The sequence below is a fragment of the Jaculus jaculus genome, chromosome X (assembly GCF_020740685.1).
Source record: "Jaculus jaculus isolate mJacJac1 chromosome X, mJacJac1.mat.Y.cur, whole genome shotgun sequence".
In the NCBI taxonomy this organism is placed as follows: domain Eukaryota; kingdom Metazoa; phylum Chordata; class Mammalia; order Rodentia; family Dipodidae; genus Jaculus; species Jaculus jaculus.
Window position 1 is genome coordinate 65,433,978 of NC_059125.1, and position 13,729 is coordinate 65,447,706.

General features: G+C 40.9%; 1 pseudogene; it reads right to left on the reverse strand.

Annotated features, from left to right (window-relative positions):
- Window positions 1-6,026: 6,026 nt before the first annotated feature.
- LOC101596431 lies at window positions 6,027-11,840 on the reverse strand (annotated as a pseudogene).
- Window positions 11,841-13,729: the final 1,889 nt, after the last annotated feature.

The window sequence follows — 13,729 nt, forward strand, 5'->3', positions numbered from 1 at the left end:
GGTGAAAGGAAAACTTTCCATGAAAAAAATCAACTCTATGATTATGAGAACACAAAGCCAAACCTACAGAGAATACTTCAGGGAATAATCCACACAGAAGAATCAACCAACTGATCTCAAGAGCCTACAGGAAGAAGATCACAATAACCAAAACTAGAGGTGGCTCAAAAAGTACAAATTCAAGGAAAGCACCAAACCCCATAAACTCCCCATCATGGCAGGGATTAAATGGAACCTCATAGTAATAACCTTAAGTATTAATGGTCTTAACTCACTCATTGAAAGATATAAGTTAACAGAGTCAATCAGGAAAATGGATCCTTCTTTCTGCTGTCTTCAAGAAACTCACCTCACCACTAAAGACAGACACCTCTTCAGGATGAAAGGATGGAAAATGATTTTCCAAGCAAATGGAAGTAATAAACAAGCAGGTTATATTAATATCTGATAAAATAGACTTCAAACAAAAGTAATCAAAAAGGTCAAAGAGGCCACTCCTTATTTATCAAGGGAATGATTCAACATGAGGACATCACAATAATAAATCTATATGCATCAAACACAGGTGCACCACAGTTAATTAAACAAAATATACTTGATAACAAAACAGAAATACACACCAACACCATCATAGTTGGGGACTTCAATACTCCACTATCATCAATAGACAGACCATTGAAGCAGAAAATCAACAGGGAAATAATAGAGCCCAACAACACCATAGATCAACTAGACCTAACAGACATCTACAGAACTTTCCACCCCAACTCTACACAATACACATTCTTCTCAGCAGTTCATAGAACCTTTTCCAAAATAGATCATATATTAGGCCATAAACATGCCTCCATAAATTCAAGAAAATTGACATGCCTTCCTGAATCATATCAGATCACAATGCTTTAAAGCTAGAAATTAACAGCAAAAGATATATTGGGAATTCCATAAGCTCCTGGCTACTGAACAACACACGTTTAAAATGAATGACTTGTGGAAGAAATTAAGACAGAAATTCTAAAATTTCTATAATTGAATGATAATGAAAACACAATCTACCAAAACTTATGGGACACAATGAAAACAGTTGTATTAGTTAGGGTTTTCTAGAGGAACAGAACTAATAGAAGGAATTGTATTCAAAGGGAATTTATTGGATTAGTTTATTTGTTTGTTTGTTTGTTTGTTTTTTTGAGGTAGGGTCTCACTCTGGTCCAGGCTGACCTGGAATTAACTCTGTCATCTCAGGGTGGCCTTGAACTCATGGCAATACTCCTACCTCTGCCTCCCAAGTGCTGGGATTAAAGGCGTGCGCCACCACGCCCGACTTGGATTAGTTTATGACAGGCCTGAGAGTCAAGGAACCTGGTAGCTGTTCAGTCCATGAGGCTGGATTCCTCAGCAGTTCCAATCCTGCACTGAAGGCCTGAAGGTGTCCTGGAGAGACACTGTTCTTCAGTCCATGCTAGTCTTCAGTCCACACTGGAAAGCAGCAAGCAGCACTGGCAGCCAGGTGGGAGCGGAGGAGAATACTTTTCTTTCCAGAGCTTCTTTTGATAAAGCCTTCCACTCTGAGGGAAGGGCTCACCCTGGAGGAAGGATTCCTCCTTTAGTTAATATTTCCTGGAAAAAACTTCAGAGACGCACTTGTGAGGAATGTCTGTGGATTCCTAAACAGATCAAGTTAACAAAATCTTAACCAGCACAACAGGTCTAAGGTGAAAATTTCTAGCACTAAATTCCATGCCTTCATAACAAAGATGGAGAGATCCCAAATTAACAACCTGACCATCACCGCCCTGCAAAGGCATTGGAAAAACAAAAAGAATCCAACTTTACGAGCTCCAGACAGAAAGAAATAAGAAAATCGATGAATGAAGTGTTGGTTCTTTGAAAAAGAAATAAACAATATTGATAAATCCTTGGCCAACTTGACCAAATGAAAAAAGAGAAGTCTCAAATTATCAAAATCAGAAGTGAGAAGGAAGTGGTTACAGCAGACATCAATGAAATTGGAAGAATCATCAGGAAAAACCTCTTCTCCATAAAATTGGATAATCTGGAAGAAATGGATGAATTCCTAGACACATACCACCTACCCAAACTAAAGTAAAAGCAGGCTAATGTCCTAAACAAACCTATTATATTCATTGAGATTGAAAAGGTAATAAAAAACCTCCCCCAAAAGTAAAGTCCAGGACTGGATGGCTTCTCGGCAAAATTTTGAAAACAATCATTTCAGTTCTTCAATGAAGCTAACAGAAACCTTCATTGAGGAACTGAAACATTTTTTTTTCTAGAACTGTTCCACATAATCAGAGAACAGAGAATCCTCCCCAACTACTTTTATGAAGCTAGTATCACCCTAATACCAAAACCACACAGAGATCCTTGAAGAAAACTGTAAGTCTATATCCCTGATGAACTTATATGCAAAGATCTGGAACAAAATCCTAATAAAATAAATTCAACAACACATCAAAAACATTATCCACCTTGATCAAACAGGATTCATTCCAGGGATGGGGGAATGGATCAACATACAAAAATTGGTCAACATAATGTACCACATAAATAAACTTAATTTCAAAAACCACATGATCATTTCAATATTTGCAGAGAAGGCCTTTGACAAAATACAACATCACTTCATGATCAAAACACTGGAGAGAATGGGCATGGACTGCTATTATCTCAGTGCAATAAAATGTATATATAAAGCACTGAAACCCCAAATAATACTTAATGGGGAAAGACTCAAGGAGTTTCCATTGAGATCAGGAACAAGACAAGGGTGCTCACATTTACCACTGTTCTTCAGCCTAGTACTAGAAGTCCTAGCCCTGAGAGACCAAAAAGAAATAATGCATAAATAATTAAACAATGACACTGCCATTGTAGGACAAATCATTGTGAAAAAAGGAGGAGCCCAGGCTCGGCTCAGATAAGGAACTAACTGACTATCATACTGACCTTTGCTTCTGTAACTCATGCTTGCTTGCTTAACAGGACATTCCAGAAATACTTAGCTGTGGAAGCCTCTGGCCCCTTGCAAAAGATAGGATCTGCAAGCAGTCTGCTGACCAGAGATGAGCAAGTAGAAATGTTCCCGCGCACGCCTTCTTGGAACCAATCATTTTAAAAGATGCAATGTGATGTGACCCATTTTTCCCCTTCCCACTCTTTTCCTTTATAAACCCCTACTTTTAGAAGGTCGGGGCTCTCTCCCACTCCTGCTGCATCGGTCTGTGTGGATTGAGTCCCTGCTTAAGCTTGACATTAAAAGAAACCTGTTGCTTTTACATTCAAGTGTCTCGGCTTCTGTGGCGGTCCTCTAGGTGACTCCTGGGTGACCGGGGGTCTTGGCTCCTGGTCAGGGGTCTTGGCACAACAGCCCAAGCAGTCAAATAGGGGAAAGAAATAAAAATGATACAAATTGGAAAGGATGAAGTTAAGTTAGTCCTATTTGCAGATGACATAATCCTATACATAAGTGACCTGAAAGTGTCCATCTCAAAATTTGAAAAGATGATTAATTCCTTCAGCAAAGTGGCAGGATACAAAATCAACACAGCAAAATCAGTAGCCTTTTTATATGCAAAGGACATATGTACAGAGAAAGAAATCAGCAAGACTTCCATTTTTAATAGCCACGAAAAATTCAAAGATCCTGGAATAACACTAACCAAGGATGTGAAAGACCTATATAATGAAAATATAAAAACACTCAAGAAAGACATTGGGGAGTACTTGAGAAGATGGAAAGACTTCCCATACTCCTGGAGAGGTAGAATTAATTGTAAAAATGGAAACTCTACCAAAAGCAATATACAGATTTAACGCAATACCAATAAAAATTCCAGCATCATTCTTCACAGAGATAGATTAAAAAGGATCTCAAAATTCATATGAAATGGCAGTAGGCTTCAGATATCTAAACATATCCTCAGCAAAAGATGCAGCTCTGGAAGTATAAACATACCCGATCTAAAGCTATACTAAAAATCCAGTAACAAAACCCGCATTGTACTGGCACAAAAAATGAAATATATGTCAATGGAACAGAATTGAAGACACAAACCTTAGGTACAAGTAGCTGTAGCTACTTTGTCTTTGACAAAGATGCCAATAATGTAGACTAAAGAAAAGACAACATCTTCAACAAATGGTGCTGGACAAATAGGATAGCCACATGTAGAAAAATGAAACTAGATCCACTGTTGTCAGATTACACAAAAAAACAACTCCAAATGGGTTAAAGACCTCAACATAAGACCTAAACTCTTCAATTATTTGAGGAAAAAATAAGAGGCACTCTCCATGATATAGGAGTGGGAAGGACTTTTTGAACAATATCCCAGTAGCCCAGTAAATTAAATAATCTCTCAACCAATGGGATCTCATGAAGCTAAAAAGCTTTTGCACAGACAAACATACAATAAACAAAGCCAATAGATTACCTACAGAATGGGAGAAAATTTTCACCAGCTATATCATTGACAGAAGCCCAATATCTATAATCTACAAGGAACTCAAAAAACTAAGCAATAAAAAAAAAATCAAACAACCCACTCCAAAAATGGGTCAGAGAACAGAATAGGGAGTTCTCAGAGGAGGAAATACAAATGGCTAACACACACTTAAGAAAATGTTCCACATCCCTAACCATTATGGAAATGCAAATTAAAACAACTATGAGATTCCACCATACTCCAGTAAGGATGGCAATCACTGAAAAATAAAATTAAAACAAATGTTGGCAAGGATAGAGGGAAAAAGGAACCCTCCTTCACTGTTGGTGGGAATGCAAACTTGTACAACCACTGTGGAAATCAATATGGAGATTCCTGAAAAAGATGAATATAGAACTTCCAACAGACCCAGTTATTCCCTTATGGGGAATTTACCCTAAATGCTTCATGCTTCACTATAGAGATATTTGCTCAACCATGTTTATAGCTGCTCAGTTCCTAAGAGATAAGAACTGGAATCAACCAAGATGCCCATTATTAGATGAATGGATAATGAAGTTGTGGTATATATACACAATGGAATTCTACTCAGTAGTAAGAAAAAAAATGATACAACAAAATTTGTAGGAAGGGCTGGAGAGATGGCTTAGCGGTTAAGCGCTTGCCTGTGAAGCCTAAGGACCCCGGTTCGAGGCTCGGTTCCCCAGGTCCCACATTAGCCAGATGCACAAGGGGGCGCACGTGTCTGGAGTTTGTTTGCAGAGGCTGGAAGCCCTGGCGCGCCCATTCTCTCTCTCCCTCTTATCTGTCTTTCTCTCTGTGTCTGTCACTGTCAAATAAATAAATAAAATTATTAAAAAAAATTGTAGGAAAATAGATGTACTTTGAACAGATGAACATACACTATCACAGAAAGAAAACCACCTCATATTCTCACTCATCTGCGGTTCCTGACCTCAATCAACTTGAGTTCCTTGCATAGCAGATAGGCACCTTGAGGCCCAGACAATAGGAATGTATGGGTTTGGGTGGAAGAGGATGGGAGGTTGGTAGGGAATCAACACAAAACTAAACCAAAAATGAAATGATACCATAGAAAACTTTCTCCTTGAAGGTAGGCTAAAAGATTTAACCCTCAACAGGGGTATATGGGAAATGCCCCCGGAAAGGGCCCTGGAGAGGGTGGGATGAAGCCTAATCTTAAAAAACTCTGGCTCTGACCTATAATTCTCAGTACCAGAAATCAGTGTGATCCACATTGAGCTGATGATTGGAGAGACCTATGAGGTTCCCCAAACAAGTCAGGTTTCTGTCAAAGCATTTGATTATTGGCTCCTTTAGGATCTAAATCCATACATAGCCCAAGAGAAATTCATCAGGATAAGATGTGTCTGACTTAACTTCTTGGTGGTAGTGCATGCCTTTAATCCAGCACTCGGTAAGCAGAGGTAGGAGGATCACTGTGAGTTTGAGGCCACCCTGAGACTACATAATGAGTTCCAGGTCATTCTGGGTTAGAGTGAGATCTTAGCTGGAAAAACCAACTCCACAACCCCCTCAACCCCTCCCAGAAAAACAAAAAAAATTAAAAAAGGAAGTAAACAAAGGAGTCTTGGGAACAATTTGAATAAATTCTTCAAGTAATTGTAAAGCAAATTTATATTTTTCATTTGCAAATGAACCCAAGGCTCTGTGAAATTTTCATTGAAGGTTCTTGGGATCAGTAACAATGGCTTTATTTAGGGTATCCAAAGTTGTCTCAGATTTTTGACTGCATGCTGAACAACTCCAATGTGGCAAAATAAAATTGAACTTTGAGGGTTGATATCAAGTGGGTTTTTTTTTTCTTTTGGAAATGCATACCTGCAATGCTGAATTGTTCTTTCTTGTTATGAATCATTCCTAAGCCATACCATTGATTATAATGCCTAGGATTTACTCTGATAGCATTTGGAAAACATCTCAATGCTTTTGTCTGTCATTTCAGTTAACACAAACTCATGCCCCAACAGAGTATAGGAATAATTGGATTTGCATAATGGGAATCAACCTGGATAGCTCTCAGGAAGAATTTAATTGTGATGTCACCTTCACGTTGCAGACTGCAACAATTCCCTACAGCATACCAAACCTCTGGTGAATTTTTATCCATGTATCCATGCCTATTAATTTTTTTAATTTTATTTTATGAGGGAGAGAGGATGAGAATTGGCATGCCATGATCTTCAGCCACTGCAATGGAATTCCAGATGTGTGTGCCACCTTGTGCACATGTGAAACCTTGTATGTTTGCATCACTTTGTGCATCTGGCTTACATGGAACCAGGAGAGTCGAACATGGGTCTTTAGGATTCATAGGCAAGTGCCTTTACTGCTAAGCCATCTCTCCAGCTTTTTAAAATCTTTCTACATCTTTCTAAAGGTGCCAAAGTGTTATAGAGTAGATCTCCACACCTTCAACTCTGTAATTCTCAGTCCTCCTAACTTCTGAGACTATTCTTTCAGTTTGCATGCATTCTAAAAGTTCAAAATAAGCCCTTCCAATTTGGCACAACACCCGACCAGTATTGTAGTGGTGAGAAGGAAGGTGGCTCAGAATGTTTATAGCTTCTTTGCAGTTGCATTAACACAAAGCTAAATAACCTTTCCCCATTTCATGAAGAAGGTGCATCAAATCTTCTGCTGCTGCTTTTTGTAGGTTAAATGCCTGCATTTGAGGTGTGATTGTGGATATTTTCCCTTCTGAAATGATGAAAGAATCAAGTTTTTAAATTTCTAAGCTATAATTTATGTTAGGTTGAGTTATTCCTCCTTTATTAGTTTTGCTCTTTGTTTTTCTGTTTGGGATTTTAGGTGGAAATTCCATTTTTAAGTTTTTGCTATTCTCTTTGGTTGTAGAGCTGTCACTAGTAAAAAGGTGTGACTTTGGGGGAGATGTAATAGTAGGACTCAATAACTGAGATGGTGTACTTGTTTGTGGGCCAGAACTTTATGAAACAAGAATCAGAGTGACCTCTTGACTATTTCCACTCTGTGAGAAGACAGAATTGGTCCCAGTTTGCCTCATCCTGGCAACACACTTGGGGTTAATGGGCTAAGAAGAGCAGTTGGTCCTCCTAATAGACATTCATAACTTTTTGGTTCATTTTGAACTGTTTAGATAATATGGAAGTACACATACAGAGAGGAACAGTATCTGGTGAAATTATAGCTGAATCAATATGAAACACTAAGGAATCTGTATTCAGGGTACATTGAATTGGAAGATTCTAAATTCAATCTGTTTAATTCAATTGTGTCCTGGTGTGTTTCTGTAAGAACTGTCTTAGCCTGCCTATGAGATAAACTATGATTGGTGTGGTGGTTTGATTCAGGTGTCCCCTATAAACTTAGGTGTTCTGAATGCTAGGTTCTCAGCTGATGGAGATTTGGGAATTAATACCTCCTGGAGGCAGTGTATTGTTGGGGATGGCTTATGGGTATTATAACCAGTTTTCCCTTGCCAGTGCTTGGCACACTCTCTTGTTCCTGTTGTCCACCTTATGTTGGCCAGGGGGTGATGTCCACCCTCTGCTCATGTCATCACTTTACCCTGCCATTGTGGAGCTTCTCCTCGAGCCTGCAAGCCAAAATAAACCTCTCTTCCCTACAAGCTGCTCTTGGTTGGGTGATTTCTACAAGAAATGTGAACCTGATTGCTACAGTAAAGTGATACAGAGGAGTGGGATTGCTGCTAGACATCTGACTGTGTGGCTTTGGCCTTTTGGAGCTGATTTTCAAGAGGAATGTGGGAGGATTTGAAACCTTGGCCTAAGAGATGCCTTGCAGTGCTGTAATTATAGCTTGATGAACTATTCTGGTCAGAGTTGAAAGGCCTGGATGCAGTAAGAACTATGGACTGTTAGGTTTGGTTTATGAGGGTGAGAAAGAGCTTTGCTTGGACTGGGCTAGCAGTTTGTGTGAGAAGCTTACTCTTATGCCTGTGTTGTGAGAAGTTGTGTAGGGCTGTTTTGCATAGAAATTAACTGGTGTGAACAGAGAGTTATGGCACAGAAAAAATGAAGTCTTTGGGTGAACTGTTGCCTATTCAGCTGCAACTGAGAGATTACAAACTTGGAGATTGGGCCAGCTGACCTGTACTGGGGCAACAGGAAGAATGTAGATTCTTTTGGAGGGGCCTGAGTGCTCAAGAAGTGTCCTGTTCTTCAAAGTCTGCTTTACTCCCCCTATGGTTAACAAACTCTACCTGGTATTGTGAAGAACAAGAAATGCAGGAGGGAGAGGATCATTGAGTTTGCAACATGGTCTTGTGTTTTGGAAATGGCCATGGGCAGCATGAAGCAGGATTGCCTGCATGGAGACCCGATGGAGTCATGAGGATGAACTGTGGGTTGCAGTGGGAACCCAGTGGAGATGCTATGACCACAAGATGGCTGCCAAGAAGAGCTTCTGGCCCTAGGAGAAGTTTTCCAGGACTGTGAGTAGCCTAGCTGGAGGGGTGGAATTGGAACTCCAGAGACTTATTGGTGGTTTGAATTATTGGACTTGAAGATTTGTCACTGGCTAGAGTTGTTGGACTTGAAGCTACAGAGTTTGATGTTTCCCTGATTGCTTTAAATCTTGTATTGGATGAATATTTCCTTGCTATGCCCAATACCATTTTTGCAGTGTGAATGTTTATTCTGTGCCATTATGGGTTTTTTGCAGTTATTTTTTGGTACTATGGCTCAGTTAAAAGATCTTGGATTATGGGGATATATTAACATCATTGGAATTGATAAAAACTTTGGGGACTTTTAAAGTTGGCTGAATGCATTGCATTTTACATCATGTATGGTTATCAGTTTATGGGGGCCAGGGGCAGAATGTGATGGTTTGATTCAGGTGTCCCCATAAACTTAGGTGTTCTGAATGCTAGGTTCCCAGCTGATAGAGATTTGAGAATTAACACCTCCTGGAGGCAGTGTATTATTGGGGCAGGCTTATGGGTGTTATAGCCAGTTTCCCCTTGCCAGTGTTTGGCACACTCTCCTGTTGCTATTGTCCACCTTATGTTGGCCAGGGGGTGATGTCCATCCTCTGCTCATGCCACCACTTTGCCCTGCCATTGTGGAGCTTCCCCTTGAGCCTGTAAGCCAAAATAAACCTCTCTTCCCCACAAGCTGCTCTTGGTTGGGTGATTTCTACCAGCAATGTGAACCTGACTGCAACAATTGGATACTAGTGCAATACAAGAGCTGGGAAGACAGTTGCTAAAATTCTGTATAGATTCTTACTTAAATGTTTGGTCAGGATCTGGATTCTCATCTATTTCACATAATGAATCAAAGGGAGACCAAAGGAAAGGCTTTAAACTAAGACTCTTTTGGTAACAATTCTGATCCTTTGGCAAGCCGATCTGTATTGCAATATACATGTCCCAACAAGGAAAAAGTAAAGCAAGCTGAATCAACAAACTCAGTAATAATCATGCATGGCGTTTTTGGTTATTAAACACTCCACCAGATAAGATTTGTTTCCCTTCTGCAAGCTTGCTGAGATCAACACATTTTGCAAGCAGTTATTTACACTGTGATGTGGTACAACTGTGTCCTTTCAAGAATTTATATGCTTTATATGCCTTTCCTGAGTGATTATAATAGGTTGCCAGTAAAAACAAGGCTGCTTCTGAATGTACTTCTGAGTACAGTCATTCTGCGAGGAAAACTGCATCTTGGTAAGCGTCGTAGTTTAGTGATTGACATATAGCAGCCTGGACAGCTTCCTGCAGCACTGTCATCCTTGAGGCTCAGGCTCACTTTCTGCAGTGCCTCAGCACTGCCCCCCCAACACCACCACTGAAGCAGCTGTGGCCCCGCCAGCCAGCCTTTCCTCATTTAAACTCACCAGCCACTATTAACCAGAGAATGGGGAAGACTGAGGCTTGCTGAATTTTGAAAAGGGAAGTTAAAGCTCGACAAGTGGATGATTTGAAAAAGTATCCACAAAGCATATTTCACATCCAATGGGAGGTGATTCTGAGTAACACTCTTAAGAGAGCACAAAGCTCAACTTTCCCTCCTGAACTATTCAGCAGGGATATGAGCACTAGTGACCACTAGAGGCCAGTGGGCGCTACTACAGAATGTGGGCAGAAGTGGCTCTAAGAACAGCCACTAGGTGGCAACAGAGAGCGGGCATTAAGCATATTTGAAAGCTCATTGGTCACAGAAGCAGGGCATAGAAGAAAGAACTGCCAGCTCATTGGTTGTTGTGGAGGCTAAGGAAACGGACCAAGTGGAGCGGATGGCTAAGCGAGGGAGGGAACTACAGCTTCCCAACGACTTTTCTGGTTTATGCTGACCTGCTGCTGGAAATTGAAGTAAAACACAGACCTCAGGAATAGGCATCGTGAGTTCAGTGCTTCTTATTCTTCCTCACTCAGTACTATTGTTGAGATAATCAATTCCTTGTCCATTTTGCCTCAGATGACGCCAACTGTCTTCAATAGTGTTCTCCCATTTTATCCCTGATATACCTGATATGCCAGACTTCTGTACCCTGTGCTCTCAGAAGTGTAACAAAGAGCTTGAGACAGAAATGGGGCATCAGGGAAAATAAAAACCTGTGCTTAAGCACATGTATCAACGTGTGGGGGCAAATCTGGAAGATGGGAAGGGGAAGTGTGGGTTTGATGAAATGGGAGAGAGTATGTCTGACAGAAAAATCAGTCCACTGGTCGAGTAGCTGTCTATTGGCTAGATCTGGAACCAGCAATATGATGTGGTTTCAACAAAAACCCTTTGCTGGGAAAGATTAAAGTTTTGAACAAAACTAAAAGTTGAAGATGTCTGGAATTTAGGAGAATAATATGTTATTATTTCTTGATATAGGGTCTCCCTATGGTAGACTATGGTGGCATAAATCTTATGACACTCCTGTGTTTGGGGCCTTCAGTCTTTATTCATCTTCCCTGGATTACGAGAGTAGTGAGATATCATGGGGAGCAGTTGAGCAGTTAGGTTTTGGTTTTGTGTGGATGTGGTGTGGATGCATGTGTATGTATGTATGTGTGTGTGTGTGTGTGTGTGTGTATATGTTTGCATGCATGTGTACATGTGTGTGTGCAAGTGTGAGAGGAGGCCTTAGTTTGACATCAGTTATACTCCTGAATTGCTACTCGACTTATTTTTGTTGATACAGGGTCTCTGATTGAACTCAGGACTTAACAATTGGGCTAGACATGCTAGCTAGCTAGCTAGCCCCAGGGATCCTTCTGTTTATGTCTGCCCAGCCCTGGGATTACAGGGACACATGTCATTTCCATGGATGTTGGGTGTCCAAACTCATATTATTTTGCTTGTGTGCCAAGTACGTTATTGACTGATCCATGTCCCCAGCACGTGTAAAGGAGAATCAAAGGAATAATTGATGTGGTGTGTTTTAAATAACTTAATGGATGATGAAGAAAAATTGCTATGTGATACTCACTGACACAAAATCCTATGCGATTAGTGAATGAATGTTGGGCTTGCAGAAGACAATTAAATGTTGAACTGGATGCCAGGAGTAGTAGAGATTGGCAGAGTGCAGGATGATGCAAAAGAAAGGGGCATAGTGATTGTTAAAGGAGGTTTGGGAATGCATTTGTATGTCTGAAAACAGGATGTGTGGATTCAAGGAAACATGAAGAACCATGATCATGTTGTATTTCTTCTGTGGGCTCATATGAAGAGGTTGTATGGGGGGCAATGTGTGCAGAGAAGGAGACTGTGACTAAGGAGGTACGATGAAGGTAAAAGAAAACCATGAGAATAGAACAAAAGAAAAATGGTGTCCAGTAGTGCATAGGATGTAGGAGAGGAACATTCTAATAACCATTGACAGTGTTTTCTGGGAGAAGAGCAGGTACCTTGAATGAAGAGATGCAGAATCTATTCTGCTGTCCACTCCTTACACTAGAACTATGGAAGACGAAGACACTCCTGCTGTTACCTGCTGGCCTTCTGACTCCAAAGGTAATACAAGGCTTGAGACTGGGGCTCCAACAGGGACTGAATCTAATCCCAGAGGTCCTATGATTGGTTCTGACAGCAGCCACAATCATGGCATCAGGCTGCAGACTGAGGATGAAAAACAGATGTGCTTCTCCCAGGCCTGCAAGTATCCCAGTTGTACTGCTTTTGTGTGAGTATGGTGTTGGGTAGGGAAGGGGTCAGACCTCCTCAAAATTGTGACTAACATGAGTCCTTCATACCAATACTTTAGGGAACACAGTGGGGCTGTGTCTGCTCTGAGTTCCAGGAAGAGAGAGCGAGGTGAACAGCAAAAGAAGAACCTGGATGGAGGATTGAAAAAGACTATGATTGCTACCCCCAAAGTTGAAATTATTCCTGCCAAAAAGTTGGCCATAAAACAAAATTAGGCAGTGAGTGTCTTGGGCCAAGGAATAAGCCAAATTTTTGGAGGAGGAAGCGTGAGTAATTTTGTTATCATTCCTATCTGGGAATTACAGTGTTGATCTTGGGCAAGTACTCCCTGTGCCTTAGTGGGTTCAGGTATAAAATATAGCAAGGTTAAACACCAACTGTTTTTGGAAAGGAAAGATCTTGGGGTTGGAGTTTGTAAAGGTCCACAGTGAAATGAGTCTTCAGAATGGGGGTGGGTATTTGGGAATGAGGTTGGAAAGGAGAGTCTTACCCAATTTCTTCATGGTATTTTACAGCTAAGAAAGAGACAACCAAGCATGAGCCTGACGTCCTGCCCCACACTATTGTGAGGGAGGTAAGGAGAATCTGTTTCCAGAAGGGGAGGCTGTCCAGACCCTTTCAATGTATCCTAAGCCGGAACTCCACCTCCAATACTACACACCACTTGAAGTGAAACCTTGGGAAGATTACTGCTGTTTGGTTAGGCCCCAGTATCCCCAGTTACATAAAGAAAGGTAATAGCTGACTTTCATGTTACACAGAGCACTAATATCCTGGGTTGCTATGTGGCTTTTATCCTGAAACATGTCCATCCCTCATGTCTCTATGATCATACTAGTATCTGATCGCCATCTGTATGATCTCTGCCCCTGCAGGAGAGCTCTCAATGTTCTCTGATGTGCCCCAGGCATCCAACACTACCAATGCTGCCTTTTAATACAGCAACCTTGGGACGGAGAGTGGCAGTTTCTTTTCCTTTGGCACCCCATCTGTCATCTACTGTGCCCTGCTTGTGAGTACAATAGCTACCACAGAGCCATTGCGACCTGTGTTAATATGTATCCAACCTTG